This window comes from Rattus norvegicus, chromosome 7 (assembly GCF_021556685.1).
Source record: "Rattus norvegicus strain SHRSP/BbbUtx chromosome 7, alternate assembly SHRSP_T2T, whole genome shotgun sequence".
Lineage (NCBI taxonomy): Eukaryota > Metazoa > Chordata > Mammalia > Rodentia > Muridae > Rattus > Rattus norvegicus.
Window position 1 is genome coordinate 25,573,892 of NC_141540.1, and position 23,033 is coordinate 25,596,924.

Consider the following 23,033-nt stretch of genomic DNA (forward strand, 5'->3'; position numbering starts at 1 on the left):
TTGAAATGGCATCAAATAGGGGCCAGATTGGGAAAAATACACAAAACTCTTATAATGAATCTAAAGATACTAGCAAAAGATACAAAAATATTAATGTTGCAATGAAATAAAAAGCCTAGGTGAAATACTGTATAATATTTTTTCAACTCTAGGAAAATGTATTTTTGTACAACTATCAATAAAAGACTGAATTTTGAAGAATTCAAAAGTAGTGCAGTATAATTATGCAGTGGTCATACTGCTGCATACTATTGTACATAACCGCATACACTCTACAAGAACATACTACGTACTGTACATATTATAGTGTACTGTTACATAGGATGGTATGTATTGCAACAATCAAATGTTCTGAAGGAGTCCTATATTAACCATGCTTTAATGGACTTAGATTTCCCTTGCTAGAGAGAGACTTCTGTGTCCAGGACAGGACAGAAATGTTAAGTTGTGACATGCCCATGAGTGTTGTCCAGCTTTGGTGCTGCAGTGCAGCTCTCCCCTGTGCACACGACTTGGAGAAATCCAGCCAGGCCTGTACCTCTCTTTGAACTCATTTAAGCTGCAGCCCCATGACGACGACGTCTTTCTCACTTGGGGTTGGTAGAAATTCAGTTTCAATTCTCTAAAGTCACCATCTGTACACTGTAACATATAACTTCCTTCTGCAGTGTCTGGATTTCTTTAGCCATGGAGTATCCTTGGAAAACAATTGAGAAGCAGTCACCCCTCTCCTTGTGTTTTGTGATCTAGGGATGAACTCAGGTAGATTATGAGGAACCATTGCATTGTAGACTTAAAATGGATTAATTTGGGGGTGAGTAAGTCATATTTTGGTAGTTGCTTTAAAAATAAACTTTTGGATATTAATACATCAAGTAATTCTCCCCGAAGGAAAAACCAGACACCAAGAACCTAGACCACTGCTGTCCATGAGAACTTTCTAGATGATAGAAATATTCTATCTCTGCTGTGTTTCTTGCTATGGATTCTGGCTGGCTGTTGGCCTCCTGGTTTGCCTGCTGTGACTAAAGAGGCAGATTTTAGTTCTAAGTTTAGTTCATCTCAAATAGCCATGTGTGACCAGTGGGTGCCATTTGGACAGTGTAGCCAGAAGAAAACACAGAAAACTGAAGCAGTGTAACCAAAGATTCACCTAGGAGTCAGTTGACCTCCTAGAAGGTGACTTGGGAAAACGTTGGCAATGATAGCTTCTTGGGGAGCTTACCTTCACTAAAAGCAAACTGTGAATCCTTAACTCTTCTGCAATAGTCATAATGTAACTGGTCTCACACACACCCCAACCGTCACCAAAGACACTTGATAGGGAGCTTAATCCACTGTGTCCTTTAGATTTCAGTTTAGCAAGCACTTCCTTCAAAGTGGAGCAGACTGAGATTGCCAAGTCCTTTGCGTGGCTCCAGGGACTTGGGCCTGACCGGAGGTGACGAGGAAATGAAGAATGACATTGGACACACATACATGGGCAAGGCTGGGTCTGTGGGCTGGAGAAAATGCAGCATCCCAGAAGCTCAGCATGTTTATTATATAGAGTTGGCCAGGAAGCAGGGTTCTTGCACACAGCAGCAAGGAGGTGGGCATTACATGCAGATAAACAAGGAGGGGAAGACTATGCATATGTAACTGACAAGGGGCAGATTTAGCTAATCTTAGTAGGAGCAGTCTCTGCAGGGAGCAGTCTTCAGGCTGTAAATATCCAGATGGGGCCAGGGAGAAAGATAGAGTAGACTTTTTCTGCACACACTCTCAACACCATCCTGAGAAGGCTTTGGCATTTTTCTGAGCCTCATGGGGCATGGGGGCCTTGGCCTTTTTCCCATGGGTAAATGGCTTTGGGGTCCTTGGCATGGTCATGCTCATGTTAACAGCACACATCCACTCACGACTTCACTTCCTCAGGGCTTCCTCTGCTCCCACAGTGAGATCTCAAAAGAAAAACAGAAACCAAACAAACAAAAACGTGCTTAGTGAACTGGTTAATTCCGTAAAGTGTACAGATCCAGTGTCCTAAGTCTAGGACTTCCTCACAGGCTACAGAAAATTCTGTGGACCTACGATAAGCAAGAAAACAAAGAACCTTGCCTCCTCCCCCCAAAAAATGAATGGGAGAAAAATTAATAAAGTTGTTCATAGAAAATTGGTGAAGAAAAACACAATGGAATTATACTTAATAGAGTTAGTGTGCTGAGATGTGAGGCCCACTCATAGCATGCAGCATTTGGAAATCTCAGACAATTTAACAGAAGAGGATTCATAATTATTATTTGTGACCACTCTCCTCATATGACTTACAGCTTAATACTAACCTTAATGACTGAGTTGGGAATAGTATTCTCCATAGCAGCTAATTAGAGCATTAGTTTGCACACATGCACACACACACACACACACACACACACTCACACACAGTCACACACACACCCTCATACACACACACATTCACACATTCACACACACACACAGTCACACACACACACTCACAAACACCCTCATACTCACTCACACACACTCATACACACACTCACACACTCTCACACACATACACTCACTCACACACACTCACACACTCATACACACTCACACACACATTCTCTCAACACACTCACACACTCATACACACACACTCACATACACACTCAAAAACACACACTCAATCACACACCCTCAGACACACTCTCTCACACACTCACACACTCAAACACACTCAAACACACTCACACACACTAATAAACACTATTAGGAAATCAAATCAAGACAAGTTCTAAATAGTCCACAAATTGCATAGCATATATAGTAGTTCCATTTAGAATAAAACTGAAATTGTAAGATAGTGAAAGAAGGAAAAAATTTAATAATCTTACTCCCTGCCGTGTCATTAGCATGAAATAACACAAAGGGGATTTACTGTTCAAAGGAATAAGGTACTTCTCATGTAGGAAACAAAATAGAAAATATGGCTTTAAGTAGATAAAAGCAAAACATGATTTGATGATTTTTCATTTCTAAAGTTTTTATTAAGTTAATCTTTTAAAAACTGACATTTTTAGCTTCTTAACATGTATGCACACATATAAACAAGTTATGTATTCTAGCTTTTCCTTAATATTCAGTATTTACCTATTAAGTTTCATGAATCGATTTTGAGTGGATGTGACATAATAGTTTACTACAATTCAATTCAGTGAATAAAGGCAGCTAAGATAGGAAAATCTAGTGGGGGGGGACTTTTCTAACTTCATTGAAACAAATTCAAATACAGCATGCTACTTTATACGTTATAAAATGAGTTCACCAATTTTAGTCATTATCAGAGCAGTCTGTCAGAGATAAACTCGGGTAAGCATGCTGCTTATAACGTAACTTAGTAAGAGGCATAAATGTAGGTGTTTTGACTAAGTCCATTTCTGTTGTGCTCTGTTGTATTGCCTCTTCCATACACACATTCCCAATAAGTTCTACTTAGAAAAATTCATGTTAACCAATTAAGAATCTACTGTATGTTGATTGAAGAGAGTTTGGATCAAAATCAGGAAAAAAATGAGTTGTATGCATAGAATATCTGAAAATAAAAGATGGTATTGTTTCTATTAACTTCTGAAAATTTCGAGATCCAGTGGGGCTTATATGGTGTTATTCAGGAAACGGCTATTTGAGAACATGCATTAAACACAGTAGTATTAAGGAATAGGAACAGAATTCATTCATTTCTAAAGTCAGTCGGACATTAATGTGGGAGTGTTAAGATTTATATTAATTTGATAACAGAAAGGCAAAGAAAAAAAGACTGATTTGAGAGTTTGCTAATTTTCTGTTTGGAGTTTTGAATGGCTGTTTTGTTTACTTTGGAGTTTTAATATTGTTTTGATTTAACATGCCCGGTAAAATTAAAATTTAATAATTTAATTCTTCCCTTCCAATTTGTATCCCTTTGAGCTCATTTCACTCTCTGATTTCTCTGGCAAGGACTTCGAGAACTATATTGAATAAGTAAGGAGACAGTGGGCAGTCTTGTCTAGGCCCTGATTTTAGAGGGATTGCTTCACATTTCTCTCCATTTAGTTTAATGTTAGCTACTGGCTTGCTCTATATTGCTTTTAATATGTTTAGGTATGGGCTTTGAATTTCTGATCTTTCCAGGATTTTATTCATAAAGGGGTGTTGAATTTAGTCAAATGCATCTTTGAAGCTAATGGAATGATCATGCCGTTTTTTTCTTTGAGTTTGTTTATATAGTGGGTTACCTTGATGGATTTTCATATATTGCACCATTCCTTCATCCCTGGGATGAAGCATACTTTTTTTTTTTTACACTTTTTTTTATTTAAAATAGTCATTTCTTTTATTTTTTTAAATTGAGTATTTCTTATTTACATTTCGAGTGTTATTCCTTTTCCCGGTTTCCTGGAAAACATCCCTCTAACCCCTCCTCCTCCCCTTCTTTATGGGTGTTCCCCTCCCCATCCTCCCCCCATTGCCGCCTTTCCCCCAACAATCACGTTCACTGGGGTTTCAGTCTTAGCAGGACACAGGGCTTCCCCTTACACTGGTGATCTTACTAGGATTTTCAATGCTACCTATGAGGTCAGAGTCCAGGGTCAGTCCATGTATAGTCTTTGGGTAGGGGCTTAGTCCCTGGAAGCTCTGGTTGCTTGGCATTGTTGTTCATAAGGGGTCTCGAGCCCCTTCAAGCTCTTCCAGTTCTTTCTATGATTCCTTCAGCGGGGGTCCTGTTCTCAGTTCAGTGGTTTGCTGCTGGCTTTCGCCTCTGTATTTGCTGTATTCTGGCTGTGTCTCTCAGGAGAGATATACATCCAGCTCCTGTCTGCCTGCACTTCTTTGCTTCATCCATCTTGTCTAATTGGGTGGCTGTATATGTATGGGCCACATGTGGGACAGGCTCCGAATGGGTGTTCCTTCTGTCTCTGTTTTAATCTTTGCCTCTCTCTTCCCTGCCAAGGGTATTCTTGTTCCCCTTTTAAAGAAGGAGTGAAGCATTCACATTTTGATCATCAATCTTCAGTTTCATGTGTTCTAGGCATCTAGGGTAATTCAAGCATTTGGGCTAATAGCCACTTATCAATGAGTGCATACCATGTGTGTTTTTCTGTGATTGGGTTACCTCACTCAGGATGATATTTTCCAGTTCCAACCATTTGCCTATGAATTTCATAAAGGCATTTTTTTGATAGCTGAGTAATATTCCATTGTGTAGATGTACCACATTTGCTGTATCCATTCCTCTGTTGAAGGGCATCTGGGTTCTTTCCAGCTTCTGGCTATTATAAATAAGGCTGCTATGAACAAAGGGGAGCACGTGTCTTTTTTATATGTTGGGGCATCTTTTGGGTATATGCCCAGGAGAGGTATAGCTGGATCCTCAGGTAGTTCAATGTCCCATTTTCTGAGGAACCTCCAGACTTATTTCCAGAATGGTTGTACCAGTGTGCAATCCCACCAACAATGGAGGAGTGTTCCTCTTCCTCCACATCCTCGACAGCATTTGCTGTTACCTGAGTTTTTGATCTTAGCCATTCTCACTGATGTGAGGTGAAATCTCAGGGTTGTTTTGATTTGCATTTCCCTTATGACTAAAGATGTTGAACATTTCTTTAGGTGTTTCTCAGCCATTCGGCATTCCTCAGCTGTGAATTCTTTGTTTAGCTCTTATCCCCATTTTTTAATAGGGTTATTTGTCTCCCTGCGGTCTAACTTCTTGAGTTCTTTGTATATTTTGGATATAAGACCTCTATCTGTTGTAGGATTGGTAAAGATCTTTTCCCAATATGTTGGTTGCCGTTTTGTCCTAACCACAGTATCCTTTGCCTTACAGAAGCTTTGCAGTTTTATGAGATCCCATTTGTCGATTCTTGGTCTTAGAGCATAAGCCATTGGTGTTTTGTTCAGGAAATTTTTTCCAGTACCCATGTGTTCGAGATGCTGCTCTAGTTTTTCTTCTATTAGTTTGAGTGTATCTGGTTTGATGTGGAGGTCCTTGATCCACTTGGACTTAAGCTTTGTACAGGATGATAAGCATGGATCGATCTGCATTCTTCTACATGTTGACCTCCAGTTGAACCAGCACCATTTGCTGAAAATGCTATCTTTTTTCCATTGGATGGTTTTGGCTCCTTTGTCAAAAATCAAGTGACCTTGGGTGTGTGGGTTCATTTCTGGGTCTTCAATTCTATTCCATTGGTCTATCTGTCTGTCTCTGTACCAATACCATGCAGTTTTTATCACTATTGCTCTGTAATACTGCTTGAGTTCAGGGATAGTGATTCCCCTTGAAGTCCTTTTATTGTTGAGGATAGTTTTAGCTATCCTGGGTTTTTTGTTATTCCAGATGAATTTGCAAATTGTTCTGTCTAACTCTTTGAAGAAATGGATTGGTATTTTGATGGGGATTGCATTGAATCTGTAGATCGCTTTTGGTAAAATGGCCATTTTTACTATATTAATCCTGCCAATCCATGAGCATGGGAGATCTTTCCATCTTCTGAGGTCCTCTTCAGTTTCTTTCTTCAGAGTCTTGAAGTTCTTATTGTACAGATCTTTTACTTGCTTGGTTAAAGTCACACCGAGATACTTTATATTATTTTGGTCTATTATGAAGGGTGTCGTTTCCTAATTTCTTTCTCCGCTTGTTTCTCTTTTGTGTAGAGGAAGGCTACTGATTTATTTGAGTTAATTTTATACCCAGCCACTTTGCTGAAGTTGTTTATCAGCTTTAGTAGTTCTCTGGTGGAACTTTTGGGATCACTTAAATATGCTATCATATCATCTGCAAATAGTAATATTTTGACTTCTTTTCCGATCTGTATCCCCTTGATCTCCTTTTGTTGTCTGATTGCTCTGGCTAGAACTTCAAGAACTATATTGAATAAGTAGGGAGAGAGTGGGCAGCCTTGTCTAGTCCCTGATTTTAGTGGGATTGCTTCAAGTTGCTCTCCATTTAATTTAATATTAGCAACTGGTTTGCTGTATATGGCTTTTACAATGTTTAGGTATGGGTCTTGAATTCCTATTCTTTCCAGGACTTTTATCATGAAGGGGTGTTGAATTTTGTCAAATGCTTTCTCAGCATCTAATGAAATGATCATGTGGTTTTGTTCTTTCAGTTTGTTTATACAATGGATCACGTTGATGGTTTTCCGTATATTAAACCATCCCTGCATGCCTGGGATGAAGCCTACTTGATCATGGTGGATGATTGTTTTGATGTGCTCTTGGATTTGGTTTGCCAGAATTTTATGGAGTATTTTTGTGTTGATATTCATAAGGGAAATTGGTCTGAAGTTCTCTTTCTTTGTTGGGTCTTTGTATGGTTTAGGTATAAGAGTAATTGTGGCTTCAACCACAATTGTGGCAGCAACCAGGAAGATCTGCGCCGCCCTTTCCGGGAGCTTCCGTGCACCAGGGTTCCAGATGGCGTTTGGTGTTTTCCTCTGGAATCAGTAATGTGGGCAGAGTGTAGTTTCTTCTGGTTTCCCAGGCGTGTCTGCCTCTCTGAAGGTTCAGCTCTCCCTCCCATGGGATTTGGGTGCAGAGAACTGTTTATCTGGTCGGTCCTTTCAGGTTCCGGCGGTGTCTCAGACGCAGGGGACCTGCTGCTCCTGTGCTCTTATCCAAGGGAACCCAGAGGCCGTATACAGTTTCCTCTTGGGCCAGGAATGTGGGCAGGGATGGGCAGTGTTGGTGGTCTCTTCTGCTCTGCAGTCTCAGGAGTGCCCACCTCTCCGTGCAGTGAGCTATCTCTCCCAAGGGGTTTGGGAGCAGTGAGCTGCTGCAGGCTGGGGGGATGAAGCATACTTGATCAAGATGGATGATCCTTTTGATGTGTTTTAGGATTTAACTTGCAAGAATTTTATTGAGTGTTTTTGGGTTGATATTAATAAGGGAATTTGGTCTGAAGTTCTCTTTCTTTGTTGGGTTTTTGTGTGCTGTAGGATAAGCATAATTGTGGCTTCATAGAAGGAATTTGATAGTGCTCCATTTGTTTCTATTTTGTGGAATAGTTAGGACAGTATTGGTATGAGGTCTTCTATGAAGGTGTGATAGAATTCTCCACTAAATCAATCTGGTCCTGGGCTCTTTTTTGTTGGGAGACTTTTAGTAACTGCTTCTATTTACTTTGCAGTCGTGGGGTTGTTTACATGGTTTATCTGTTCCTGATTTAACTTTGTTACCTCATATTTGTCCAGAAAATTGTCCATTTCCTTGAGATTTTCCAGTTTTGTTGAATATAGGGTTTTGTAGTTGGATCTGATTATTGTTTTTAATTTTCTCAGATTCTGTTGTTATGCCTTGCTTTTCATTCCTGATTTTGTTAATTTGGATACACTCTCTGTCTCCTATGGTCAGTCTGGCTAAGGGTTTATGTATCTTGATTTCCTCAAAGAACCAGCTCCTTGTTTTGTTGATTCTTTTATAGTCCTTTTTGTTCCTACTTGGTTGATTTCAGTCACAGGGTTGATGATTTCCTGCCTTCTACAGAGGTTCAGTGTATTTGCTTAATTTTTTTTTCCTAGAGCATTTTAGTTATGTGTCAAGCTGCTGATCTGTGCTCTCTCTTGTTTATTTTTGGAGACAGAGCTATAATTTTCCTCAGCACCGCTTTCATTGTGTCGCATAAGTGTGGGTATATTGTGCCTTCTTTTTTATTGAATTCTAAGAAGTCGTTAATTTCTTCATTTTTTTCCTTGACCATGTTATCATTGAGTAGAGTGTTGTTTAACTTCCCTGTATATGTGGGCTTTCTGTCATTTTCTTGTTATGGGACGCCAGCATTAGTCCATAGTGATCTGATAGGATGCATGGGATTATTTCTGTCTTCTTGTGTCTGTTGAGGCCTGTATTTTTACTGATTACATGGTCAATTTTGGAGAAGGTGCCATGAGAGGCTGAGAAGAAGTTACATTCTTTTGTTTTAGGATGAAATGTCCTATAAATATCTGTTAAGTCCATTTGGTTCATAACTCCTGTTAATTTCTCTATGTCTCTGTTTAATTTCTGTTTCGATGATCTGTCCATTGATGAGAGTGGGGTCTTGTAATCTACTATTATTGTGTGAGGTGCAATGTGTGATTTGAGCTTAGTAAGGTCTCTTTTATGAATTTAGGTGCTGATGCATTTGGAGCATAGATATTTAGGATTGAGAGTTCATCTTGGTGGACTTTTCGTTTGATGACTATGAAGTGTCCTTCCTTACCATTTTTATGACTTTTAGTTTAAAGTCAATTTTATTCGATATTAGAATTGCAACTACAGCTTTTTTCTTTGGGCCATTTGCTTGGAAAGTTGTTTTCCAGTCATTTACACTGAAGTAGTGTCTGTCTTGGTCTCTGAGGTTTGTTTCCTGTATGCAGCAAAGTGCTGGGTCCTCTTTAGGTATCCAGTCTTTAAGTCTATGTCTTTTTATTGGGGAATTTATTCCATTGATATTGAGAGATATTAAGGAATAGTGATTGTCGCTTCTTGTTATTTTCATTGTTAGAGGTGATGTTAGGTTTGTGTGTCCCTGTTTTCATTTCATCGCAAAGAGATTATATTCTTGCTTTCTCTGTGGCATAGTTTCTCTCCTTCTGTTGGAGTTTCACATCTATTATCCTTTTTAGGGCTGGATTTGTAGAAAGATGTTGTGTAAATTTGGTTTTGTCATGGAATATCTTGCTTTCTCCCTCTATGTTTATTGAGAGTTTTGCTGGATATAGTAGCCTAGCCTGGCATTTGTAGTCTCTTAGGGTCTGTATGACATCTTTCCAGGAACTTCTGTCTTTCATTTTCTCTGGTGAGAAGTCTGGTGTAATTTTGATAGGCTTGCCTTTATGTGTCAATTGACCCTTTTCCCTTACTGCTTGTAATATTCTTTGTTTTGTGTATTTGGTGTTTTAATTATTATGTGACAGGAAGAATTTCTCTTCTGGTCCAGTCTGTTTGGAGTTCTGTGGGCTTCTTGTATGTTTACGGGCATTTCTTTCTTTAGGTTAGGGAAGTTTTCTTCTATAATTTGTTGACTATATTTACTGGCCCTTTATGTTGGGAATCTTCACTCTCTTCTGTACCTATTATCCTTAGGTTTGATCTTCTCATTGTGCCCTGGATTTCCTGGAGATTTTGGACTAGGAGCTTTTGGTGTTGTACATTATCTTTGATGGTTGTGTCGATGTTTTCTATGGTATCTTCTGCCCCTGAGATTCTCTCTTCTATCTCTTGTATTTTGTTGGTGATGCTTGTATCTATGACTCCTTGTCGCTTCCTTAGGTTTTTTTATCTCCAGGGTTGTCTCCTTTTGTGCTTTCTTTATTGTTTCTATTTCCATTTTTAAATCCTGGACGGATTTGTTCAATTCCTTCACCTGTTTTGGTGTGTTTTCCTGTAATTCATTCAGGCATTTTTGTGTTTCCTTTGTAAGGGCTTCTATTTGTTTACCTGTGTTGTCCTATATTTCTTTAAGGGAGTTATTTGTCCTCCATCATTATCATAAAATGTGATTTTTAAATCTAAATCTTGCTTTTCTGGTGTGTTTACATATCCAGTATTTTCTTTGTCGGGAGAACTTGGCTCTGATGGTGGCAAGTAGTCTTGCTTCTGTTGTTTACGTTCCTGCACTTGCCTCTAGCCATTGGGTTGTCTCTGGTGTTTGCTTGTCTTGCTTTTTCTGAGAGTGGCTTGACCCTCTTGTTTTCTTGTTTTCTTTCAACCTGTTCTGAGAACAGGTGCTGGGACTCAAGTGTGTAGGTGTTCCTGGTGACCGTCTTTGACCTTTAGGTGCAGACAGGAATCAGAAGGATCCTGTCTGTGATTGCTCCTGGGTCCTTGCACCCAGGGGGCACAGTTGGCACTAGGCGATTCTCTCTTGGGCAGAGGGAATGTTGGAATGTTGTCACCACTGATTTCTCAGGAGTCTGCACACTTCTCAGGGTCCAGCTCTCCCTCCCATGGGATTTAGCTGCAGGGAACTCTGCTTCTTAGTATTAAAAATAAAGCAAAACAAAACCACAAAGATGTGGGTTTATTGTGCACATTAGCAGGTCCAAACAGGAAAATTCACAAAAGTATATATACCATTTACAATAGCAGCTCCCAATATAAAGAATTTGAAATACCATGCCTGCTCCAAGGTTGGCTGACATAGGACAATATAACATTGACTCCTTCAAGCCTTTACCTTTACATTTAACAGTGGCAACTAAGAAATCCCAAAATTTAATAGTTCAAATACATAGTGATTATCTGCACAGTGTCCCCACCACTCACATTAAATTATAGAACCCCTTCAGGATTTCTTGTCCATTAATTAAATAAGTAGGGAACGAGTCTAGGAGATCATGCAGTGCATCCCCTCAGAGAATTACAATTTCCCAAGAGTTTAATGTGCTTCAGGGGAAATCCTACTGGAATAAATAGTGATGGTTATTTTCCAGTAAGTATGGAGTGAAAAATAATTTTTACCCCAATCTGAGGTATAATCTCACGGTTTAGGGACACAATTGCTATACAGTTGACAACTGTAGCAATCACCCAGAACATCTGCAGAAAGCCCAAGATTGTTGGCCACATGCCGATGAGTGTCTTTCAAAGTTCATCATGATTTTTGGTAATATCGTCCCCATAATTGGTGGCTTGGCTTCTCATAAGCATGTACTTGTTGTCTAGAATCTCCTCCTTGATTAGCATCTCATCCTTGTTTTTGTCTGACTCATGCACCAGATGCTGGGCCTCAGCCTGTGTATGGTTGTAGTCCTGAGGGAGAATCCGGTGGTGAATCTCATCCTTGTCCAGGTTCCCATCCTTGCTAGGATATCAGAAATCCTTGAACTGCTCCTGTTCAGACAAAGCCTCATCTGGCTCAGGGCAATTGTCCTCCTGGGAAAACATGTCTGCAATGTACTCATCCTGGTCCACAAACGATCCCCGTTCTTGTCGATATCCTCCAGAGTTTCTAGAACTACAATCTCCTTCATATGTTCCAACTCTTCTAGGTGCAGAAAGGAAGAGAACTCCTCCTGAGGAGCTCTCAGGTCACCGTCAAGGTCTGAAGCCTTAAACCTCCTCTTATTTTGTTGAAGCATCTTTTAAAAGGTGTAATGACCAGAGCTATCTTGGAATTCAGCAGGGTTTCCCAGGTAGTAGCCATAGGTGGCCTGCTTGTATTCTTCCCAGGAGATCTTTTCGTCTATGTCTCCCTTTCTTTTATGTTCTCTTTCTCCAAGTAATTGAAGGAGGGATATTTTACATCCTCCAAGTACAATCACTTGCAAGGGGCAACCAATTACAAGTAGATCAGAAGAAATCTAATAAATAATATACCTTCATTGCCTGCAGTTTTAAGAAAATATTTTCACAGGATCCCTGTCCTTTATCATAGGATAGAAACATTACAGGGAGTGTGCCACCTGGCTAAGCTGCCTCTGAAAAGCCTGTCCTGCCCTGGCAGGTACAAGGCCATTTAATTCCAAGTCAATCTGGAGAGAGGTGACAGCCCTAAGTTGCTCTGGAGATGTCAGAGTAGTGTACAGCTCTCATGCAAACTCCAGATCACCTCTCCATTCTTTTCCAATGCCATGGGCTTTCCAATCCCTGCTTCAGCACTCCAAACATCCTTGAACCCTCGCTTTCCCTTCACAATGGGCTCACTTTGCATTGCCTCCTTCTGCTACTGCTTCCCCTGGGCAGGGAGAATGAGCCCAAGGATGGGTACGGGTCTCCTACCTGCCTGGATGATGCTACTCTGGCGGGGCAGGCCATCCGGCTTGTTGTCCCTGAGGACCGGACCGGTAACCTGGCTAGGGGTCTGCAGGAGCAGGCATGATTGGAGGTCTGCCCTGAAATGGGAAGTTGTGAGTACTTTTAAGCCAACCGAAACCTTGCAAGAGGCATTTACAGTGGTATATCTGTTGCTTTCTCATTATCCTCTGAGCCTTCCATAGGGGGGTATGTTAGCAAGCATTCTATGTGACAAACACTTCTGTTCTCATGGTAGAAATTTGAGTCCCAAGGCACACTTAGCAAATGTGTGGAACTTGCCAATAGGAAGGGAGAAGTCAGTTGACAAAGAGTAGATTCCTTTTTTGCCTTCCTGAAGCATTGTGCCTTCCTCTGGATGCCAACCACCAGGTTGCAGGACTGGTACTGAAAGGTCCAGGCCACCAGCCAATATTCTTCCCTTTCTCTATTCTGGGCCATCAGGTATGCTGGCAACAGTCCTGATTGTATGAGCTATATCTGTTAGAGTCAACCCAGAAACAGAGAACACAATGAGAATATCGTCCCCAGGTGAGGAATGGGAAAAGAAACTCAACACATATAACATTTCAGAGTGCAATGCAATAGAGCATTTATCATTGACAATAGAGTTTTGTGCACTCCAAAGCTATCAGTGGACTAGTGTCTTATGTAGGGTTTTACTGCTGTGAACAGACACCATGACCAAGGCAACTCTTACAAAGGATGACATTTAATTGGAGCTGGCTTACAGGTTCAGAGGTTCAGTCCATTATCATCAAGGTAGGAGCCTGGCAGCATCCAGGCAGATGTGAGGTCAGAGGAGCTCAGAGTTCCACCTCTTCCTCTGAAGTGAACTAGGAGAAGACTGGCTTCCAGGCAGCTAGAACAAAGGTCTTAAAGCCCACACCCACAGGGACACACCTACTCCAGCAAGGCCATACCCATTGCAGCAAGGCCACAACTACTCCAGTAAGATCTTATCTCCTATGAGTGTCATTCCCTGGACCAAGCGCACACAAAGCATCACAGCTAACCTAGGTGTCATATGAACTGCTCTTACCACAAGAGGGAAATAAAAATACAGAGAGAGCCTAGACTGTGGCTTTTTGGTAGCGGCCGGGCTAGGAGTCTGCAGGAGCGCCATGCCTCCAGGTCCCCTGGCAGGGCTGGCCCGGGATTCTCAAGAGGATTCTCCCTAAAAATTCCCATGAAGGACACAGTTTGACTTACTGGGCATATTTCTCCAACCAATTCAGACCAGGTGAGTCTTTGTATCCTACATACTGGCTACACTGGGTACACTGAATATTTGAATGGGAATTATCTAGATTTAGTTATTGTTAGGGGAACAGTAACTTCAACTATTGTTTAGAGAGGCGTGTATGTATAGTGAGATGCTGGGAGGAGTCCTATGTTGCCAGGTGCACTGTTCAGACAGGGTGTATGTGTGCACAGTATGTGCAGATTATGGAGCAAGGCTGCCAGATGCATTATTAAAAGGGACTCTTATATTACACTATTCCCTGAGGCTATCTGCTTCATTTGGTCCCCCCTCCCCAGTTTTTTCTTTCTAGAAATGTTCATGTAAGTGTTGATCTGATATTTGGCGCTCTGTTGGGCCCTAGGAGTTTGAGATAGGCAAGACTACACAGTGAGTTCTGGTCTCTAAAACAAACGAAAACAAAGAGACCATCCAAACAGATGGTCCCAGCCCTCACTACAGTTCCTGTTCTGATGGCAGAGACACTAATTACACAGAATCAGTTTGGATGAGTTTCACAGGCAAGTTACAATAAATAAACCAAAGTGAAGATGTCTTATGCCTTACAGAAGTCATTTCTGATGTCAATGTAGACAATCTAAAATGATATAGTACCTGCAGCCGCAGCACTCATCTTCTATCTTACATACTGTGCAACTGTCTCCAGGGTGCAGTTTCCACTTTATGGTCCAGACTGACAGCTAGTGTCTAGCCGTAGAGTCTGTCATTCTATCTGGGGAAGGAGAAATGGCTGAAGAAAGACATTTTTGTGAATGGACATACTCTCATTTTCACATCTTTGGCCATTAGTTACCTCACATTGCATTTAGCTCTGAGACACACGTAAGTCATGCATCTTGTTAAACAGGGAATTCTGTTACCAAATAAGACAAGAGTGAGTGGCTGTGTACCAGGCATGGCATCTGCCAAACACAAAGGAAAAAGTTGAGTTTTTACATATGTAGATGGCATGTAGACAAAACACACTGTAAACACAGTGATGTAAAACAAAAAACAAAAGGACAACCAAAAAAAAAAAAAAAACAAAAACGAAAACCAACAAGGAATGGTGGGTTAAGAAGAAACTTTAAACATAGTAGAAATCTGAAAACTGGATAGGCATGAGCCAAGGAAAAATAACCAGAAGGAAGAAACATACAGAATGGAAGAGAGGAGGCAGCTGGTTAGGACTTTTTAAAAACTCTGATGTCCAAGTATGGAGAAAAAAGGCATGTGACACATGAAGTAGGCAGACAGGGGACAACCATGCCAAGCTCTGCACAGAGTATTAAAGATCAGAAGCTTCATTCTGAAAACGGTGCTGTGCCACAAAGGTCTCAGGCATTGTAGAATTATCACAAAATATACATTATAACGTACAGACAACAAATTAGAAAATCAAGAGAACATGAAAAAGGCCAGTGGCCTCCGAATTTGGGGTGAGTGCAGCTTGATTTAAATTAACAGCAGAGAAAAGGAAATAAAATGAAAGGGTTCTGAACCTAGTCACAGAGGACAAATTCAGGACTAAGGTGAGGGTTAGTCTGGGAAGACTGTGCAGGGAAGAATAGGGATGTAGCAAAGATGTTTGCCTTTTTAATTTTCACTTTTTATGCTTGTGGGGTTTATTTAGGAGTTCTTTGAGAATATCCCAGAATTAGTTACTTTCTGCCAACTTCTCCCAGATCCATCCCGCTTCCCTACCCTCCCAACCTCCCTCCCCCTCCCTTCCCCCTCCCCCATCCTTCCCTCCCTCCCTCCCTCTTTCTCTCTTTCTCTCTCATTGTGTCTATTTGTAGTGCCCATATAGTCATGGATGTGTGGCCTTCCACTGGAGTTTAGTTGACTTACCAGTGGTTGTCTTGGTTAGGGTTTTACTGATATGAACAGACACTGTGACCACGGTAACTCTTATAAAGACAACATATAATTGGGGCTGGCTTACACTTTCAGAGGTTCAGTCCATTATCATCAAGGTGGGAGCATGGCAGTGCCCAGGCCCGCATGGTGTAGGAGAAGCTGATAGTTGTTCACCCTATTTTGAGGGCAAATAGGAGAAGACTGGCTTCCAGGTTGCTAGGACAAGACCATACCCACAGTGACACACTTCCTCCAACAATGTCACACCTATTTTACCAAGGGCGCACCTCCTAATGGTGCCAAGCCATGGGCCAGTCACATACAAACCACCACAGTGCTTAATAAGTGTGGATGCTTCAGATCTTCTTAGAAGAGGGAACAAAAATACTCACAGGAGGAAATATGGAGACAAAGTATGGAGCAGAGACTGCCCTACCTGGGAGATCTATCCCATATACAGACAATATTGTAGATGCCAAGAAGTGCATGCTGACAGGAGCCTGATATAGCTGTCTCCTGAGAGACTCTGCCAGAGCCTGACAAATATAGAGATGGATGCTCATAGCCAACCAGTGAACTGAGAACGGGGTCCTCAATGGAGGAGTTCGAGAAAGGACTGAAGTAGTTGAAGGGGTTTGCAACCCCATAAGAAGAACAATATCAACCAACCAGAACCCCCAGAGCTCCTAGGGACTAAACCAGCATACCAAGAGTACACAGGATGGACTTATGGCTCCAACCGCATATGTAGCAGATGATGGCCTTTTTGGGCATCAATGGGAGAAGCCCTTTGTCCTGTGAAGGCTAGATGCCCCAGTGTAGGGGAATGTAGGTGTGGGGAGGTGGGAGGGAGCAGGTGAATGGGTGAGGGAGCAACCTCACAGAAGCAGGGGGAGGGGGGATGGGACAGTGGGTTTCTGGAGGGGGAACTGGGAAAGGGGTAACATTTAAAATGTAAATAAAAAATATATCCAATAAAAGAAAAAATAAAGAACGATTACTGTCCATCTCCCAGTGGCTACAGCTGACCAAGGTGAATCGAGTCAGAGCCTTGAGCACCTGCTGGAGCCTTAGCTGGAACATCTGTACTCTACCCTTCTTCCTAAGGCCTTGTGGAAGATGGACAGAAAGATTGTAAGAAGCAGCGAGTGAATGCAAGAAGCTGTGTCCTCCGGACACAACACGGCAGCTGGACAAAAGCATTCACAGTGGCTATGACAGCAAGCACAAGCCCAGTGCAAGTTCAAATTAGACCAAGTCCTCTGCTCTTTTTAATATAGAAACTAAGAGTAGCATCTAGGCAGAACAACGGAGGTGGGGCTTTAGCACACAGTAGTTAGTTAAAGCAGGGGCCCCATAGTCACTCAGGTCCCTGTACTATTCTGTCTCAAGATCTGTTTTAGAAAGCAAACACTCTGATTTGTGGTACCTTGGGCCCCACAACTAAGTCTGATGGGCTCTTGGTTTAATATTTACAATCAGTGCCACGTGTTGGAATTCAGAAGGAATATTGTTGCATAGCAGCTTTCTCTGCTATTGGAACACTCTATCCTACAGACGGCTTCTTAAACAGGCAGATAAACAACTCAAAGTAGATTTAGGAAATACCTGAAACTGACCAGATTCACCAGGCCCCTCCCTGCCAGACTGAGCAATAGAAGCTGAGATTCCCTCTCAGACCAAATAAGGGGAACTGCAAATAAGACTCTTGAGACCACACAGGCTGCCTGGAAAAAAGCAGAAAGCAGCTGAGCTGCCTGGAAGAGGTTTAGACCAGAGGTACCTGGAAAGGTCACACTCTAACCTGTGCAGGGTGCTCCAGTTTCCCAGCTGTCACTCATACAGAGTGGGCCTAAATGATGCAGCTGCCTTTGAGACATTTGTGTTCTTACAAGTAACCCCTCACCCATATATATATATATATATATATATATATATATATATATATATATATGTATATGTATATGTATATGTATATGTATATGTATATATATATATAGTGTGTGTATGTAGGTATGTATATGTATATACACACACAAATACATATGCCTATAAGTAGGTCCAATAAAACTCATTGCCCTACCAAGTTGGTCTTCAGTCATGTCCATACTTTTGTCTCCTGTGGGTTCCCAATGTGGGTTGAAGAGACATTTGTGCTGCATCTTCCCAGGACAACTTTATCACACAGCAAATATCTGCTCCATTCTGCAGGCATCTCTAGCCCTCTAGGAAATGTGGTGGGTGCTCTATATCCATGGGCTTTTAAGGGGTGAGAACTCCATCTCTTTGCAGTCTCCTGGAATCTCTCTTAGGGAAGAAGTAAACGTGGCTCCCTGTCAGCTTCAGCTATGTTCTTGGCACAATTGTGACACAAAGGCCACCTAGCCCAGTTTCTTCTTCTCTGAAACCTCATGAGCTGGGTCTCCATTGCTTGTGTTTCTTAGGCATTCTGGTCTTCTAAATCCCCATGGATGACAATAAGTTTTTCACATTCTTCACACCTTCCAGTTCTGCAAGCCTCGATCTATAGGGTCAGGTTAACAGAGGGTCAGCCTATGATCTATAGGGTCAGGTTAGCAGAGGGTCAGCCCACTGCTCAGTAACAATATTTCTGTATTAGCTACTTTTCTTGCTGTGAGGATGATAAAATACTGGACAAAGGTGATGTGCCGAGGAAAGGCGCTCTTATTTTGCCTGTAGTTTGAGGATATTGTCTACCATGGTGGGGAAATCATGGCCAGTCCATGGAATTGTTCCACTCGCACCCACAGTGCAGGTCCCACCCATCAAGCTTCCCTGCAATGTCCTTACATACACACTCTGGAGGTTGTTTCCTAGGTGATCCTAAGGCCTGTCAAACTGAAAATCGAAATTAACCATCACAGCATTGTAATTAGTACCATGTGTGTCTGGAGGTAGGCGCAGGACGCTCGAGGCCACACCAATCCTATCCACACTGTGGAAGCAGAGGATAAAGAGCAATACTCATGCCATGGTATTTTATAAGAGCAACAGAAAAGCAACCAGTACAGATAGGGTGTGTTAAAATAGCACAAGTATCTTTAGAATATGAAATACCCAACCTAAGTGTACTGAACACTTGGTCCCCAGATGGTGGCCTCTCTGGGAAGGTTGCTCAGCCTTTGGAGGTAGCTCCTCACTAAAGAAAATGGGTCGGTGGAGGTGAGCCTTGAGATTCTGTAGCCTTGTCACACTTTGTTCTTTGTCCTGCTCTGCTTCCTGAGTGGTGCTGAAAGGAGACAGTAAGCCTCCTGCTCCTACTCATCCCTTCCCTTCTCACCAATGTCTTCCTGAATTACAAGCCAAAATAAGACTTTCCCTCCTTCAATTGCTTTAGTAGGGTGTGTTATAACAGGGAAGCAAGGCAACAAGCCACATTGCTCTACTTATCTCTTTGTTTTGCATGAGTCCTATCTGTACAAGGGCCAGAGGACTACCTCAGGTGTCTTTCTCAGGATGCACTTCCTTTGAGACAGGGTTTCCTTTTAGCCTGGAGCTAACTAATTAGATATACCCTAAAGATACGCCTGTCTCAAATGGCTAAGTTCAAAAACTCAGGTGACAGCATATGCTGGCGAGGATGTGGAGAAAGAGGAACACTCCTCCATTGTTGGTGGGATTGCAGACTGGTACAACCATTCTGGAAATCAGTCTGGAGGTTCCTCAGAAAATTGGACATTGAACTACCTGAGGACTCAGCTATACCTCTCTTGGGCATATACCCAAAAGATGCCCCAACATATAACAAGGACACGTGCTCCACTATGTTCATAGTAGTCTTATTTATAATACCCAGAAGCTGGTAAGAACCCAGATGCCCTTCAACAGAGGAATGGATACAGAAAATGTGGTACATCTATACAATGGAATACTACTCAGCTATCAACTACAATGACTTTATGAAATTCATAGGCAAATGGATGGAACTGGAAAATATCATCCTGAGTGAGGTAACCCAATCACAGAAAAACACACATGGTATGCACTCATTGATAAGTGGCTATTTGCCCAAATACTCGAATTGCCCTAGATGCACAGAACACGTGAAATTGAAGAAGGATGATCAAAATGCGAATGCTTTATTCCTTCTTTAAAAGGATAACAAGAATACACTTAAGAGGGAATAGAGAGGCAAAGTTTAGAACAGAGGCTGAAGGAACACCCATTCAGAGCCTGCCCCACATGTGGCCAATACATATACAGCCACCAAACTAGATAGATGGATGAAGCAAAGAAGTGCAGGCTGACAGGAACCAGATGTAGATCTCTCCTGAGAGACACACCTAGAATACAGCAAATACATAGGCAAATGCCAGCAGCAAACCACTGAACTGAGAACAGGACCCCCATTGAAGGAATCAGAGAAAAGACTGAAAGAGCTTGAAGGAGCTTAAGACCCCGTATTAACAGCAATGCCAACCAACCAGAGCTTCCAAGCCACTACCCAAAGATTATACATGGACTGACACTGGGCTCCAACTGCATAAGTAGCAATGAATAGCCTAGTAAGAGCACCAGTGGAAGGGGAAGCCCTTGGCCCTGCCAAGACTGAACCCCAGTGAACGTGATTGTTGGGGGGAGGGTGGTAATGGGGGGAGGGTGGGGAGGGGAACACCCATAGAGAATGGGAGGGGGAGGGGTTAGGGGGATGTTGGCCCAGAAACCGGGAAAAGTTATAACAATCGAAATGTAAATAAGAAATATCCAAGTTAATAAAAATGGAGGAAAAGAAAAAAAGATATGCCTGTCTCCACTCTTCTGTGTGTAGCACTATGTAGCCCTGGTTTCCAGAGATAGACCTCAGGTCCTCAAAGCAAGAACTTTATTTATTGAGCTTTTTCTCCAGCCTCCTAATGCACATATGGTACTTCATTGGTTAAATATATGACTGTGTGAGAATCTTCATACCTGGTGCCCTGCTATTGGAACCTCCATGGTCCTGCTGGCATTGTCAATCATGCTGCATGCTGTCCTAAGCCAGCAGCAACTGTGTCCCCTTTTCCATTGCCGTTTTCTCTCACATGTAGCTAAGGGCTGGCTCACCATGACACCCCATTCTCCCCAATAATTCCAGCTGTATTGTAACAGAGCAGAAACTGACGTGGTCTGGATTATCACCTATGTGAACTTGTTCTCCAAAATTGATATTTACCTGATTTCTAAGGTAATGTGTTGAGCTGAGTTTATGAGCCATGAACCCCAGGTACATGAAGTCAGGATCTCCCACTCATAGGTATAATTGGTAATTGAGGCCTGGAAATTCTTGTGTGGACTGTGCTGTTCATTGTAGTTTAATTGACAGTACTGTGTAACTGTTTCCTCTGTGTCGAATGTAGTCGTTGCCATCTTGATTCAGTATCATGACTCACAGAGACCCCCATGTGCCCTGTTAGCATGCTCTCCAGAGAGAGATGAGTTCTTGGGGCTCCTGTGAGATCTTCAGGAGTAGCCTCTCTCCCCTGTGATCCCAGTCCTGACTCCATAGGGGTAAACGCGTGACCAGAATAAGGCTTCTCTGGGGGCATAGCTACCCAGAAGTTCCCTCAGGGTCTTCCCAGCAGTGTCACTGCCTTTGGGTCACTTATACTTCTATTAGTATCTCCCATAACTTAATTGGCTCACCAAACTGGACCTGAAGAGAAAATTCTTTGGTCAGATTCTTCTCAACAGCCTTTATTGCAGGACCACCTCATTGTTGATATGGGGACCGCCAGCAGCAAGGGCGCTCACCTTATAAACATAACAGACTATGGTTGTATACTTTTCCTCCAGGGATTGGTGGAGCATGAAGCACCTCATTAGCATGAATATCGCCCCGGCCTGATAGCTGCCGGAGGTATGCCAACACATGTGCTGCACAGGTGTTTACCACAATCGAGTACCGGATGTTGGTGCCATCTTTTTAGACCACATCGCTCCCTACAAGGAATGTTATTTTGGCTTACAGTTTGTGGGAACACAGTCCATCGTGTTGGTGAGGAAGGACAGTGGCAGGACGGAGAGGGTGCGGGGCACATTATATCCATACTCAGGAAGGAGAAAAGGATGAGCAACCAACCGGTGAAGCCAGGCTAATAAACCTTGAGGCAATTCCCCACATGAACCCACTTCCTCCTCCAAGCCACCACCTTCTGCAGATTTCACATCCTTCCTTAGAGAGCCTCCAGATGAAGACCAAGTCTTCAAACATGAAGGGCTATGCAGGACATTTCACCTTTGACACAACAGGAGGGGTATCAGAAGAAGAAAGAAAGCTAATAAGCAGGTTGCTGTTGTGCATTGTATAACATGAGGGCTGCCTTCCTGGGGACTTCTCCCTTGAGGAACATGATGTTTTCTTATTTCCACCAGGCAGCACAAGACCATAACCAGAAATTTGGAGCCACATTTAATTATTAAATACTATCTAGGACAATGGACAATGGTCAGATCCAAATTCAGGATTCCCAGAGTAGCCAGAACTACTTTATTCAGAGACTTCTAGAGGCAAAACCCACAAGGCTATGTGCTTTCTGTCTTTGTCCAACAGGGGCAAGCATCCATCATGATGTACCTCCTGCCTACTTCTGATGAAGCACATGCTGTGCAGTTGGGGCAACCAAGTTGGCTTAAAGAAGCAAGAACATGTGGCCTATTATCTTACATGACCAACATCCCCCAGCACTCCAGGCACATAGAAGGAGAAAGAAATGTGAAAATTTTCTCACTTTTCATATGCCTTAAATCATTTTCTCTTCATACTTTTATAACTTACTTAAGCTTTTATATCCCCAGATATGAAATTACTTTCTTTGACTCTCATAACTTTCATAAACTGTAAACCATTTTTTCCTCTTTAACCATTTCTCATAATACAGTTGTTGATTGCTGAGAGCAGTCCTTTATTGTGGGGATAATCTTCTTGTGCATTGTGTAAAGGTTTCTTTGTATTATTCAAATGTTGATTTCTGTACCAGCAGATTGCTGAGTACAGTCTGAAGATTGCTATCATTTTCATGAAGCATCACTTGTCTCAGTGTTTGCTTTAATAAGGAGCTGACAGCCTATGGCAGGGCAGGAGAGGAAAGGGGAACACCTGGGTAGAGAGAGAAACTCTGGGACAGAATAGTGTGTGTGTGTGTGTGTGTGTGTGTGTGTGTGTGTGTGT

At 42.1% G+C, this 23,033-nt stretch overlaps 1 long non-coding RNA gene across 1 annotated transcript in view; it reads left to right on the forward strand.

The window, feature by feature from the left end:
• The window catches only part of LOC148004560 (uncharacterized), a 32,017-nt gene extending 9,260 nt beyond the window's left edge, over positions 1-22,757 (forward strand). The window contains exon 4 of the long non-coding RNA XR_015624551.1: positions 22,416-22,757. This is a non-coding gene — a long non-coding RNA (uncharacterized LOC148004560). The remainder of the gene's footprint in view (positions 1-22,415) is intronic.
• The last annotated feature ends 276 nt before the right edge of the window (positions 22,758-23,033 follow it).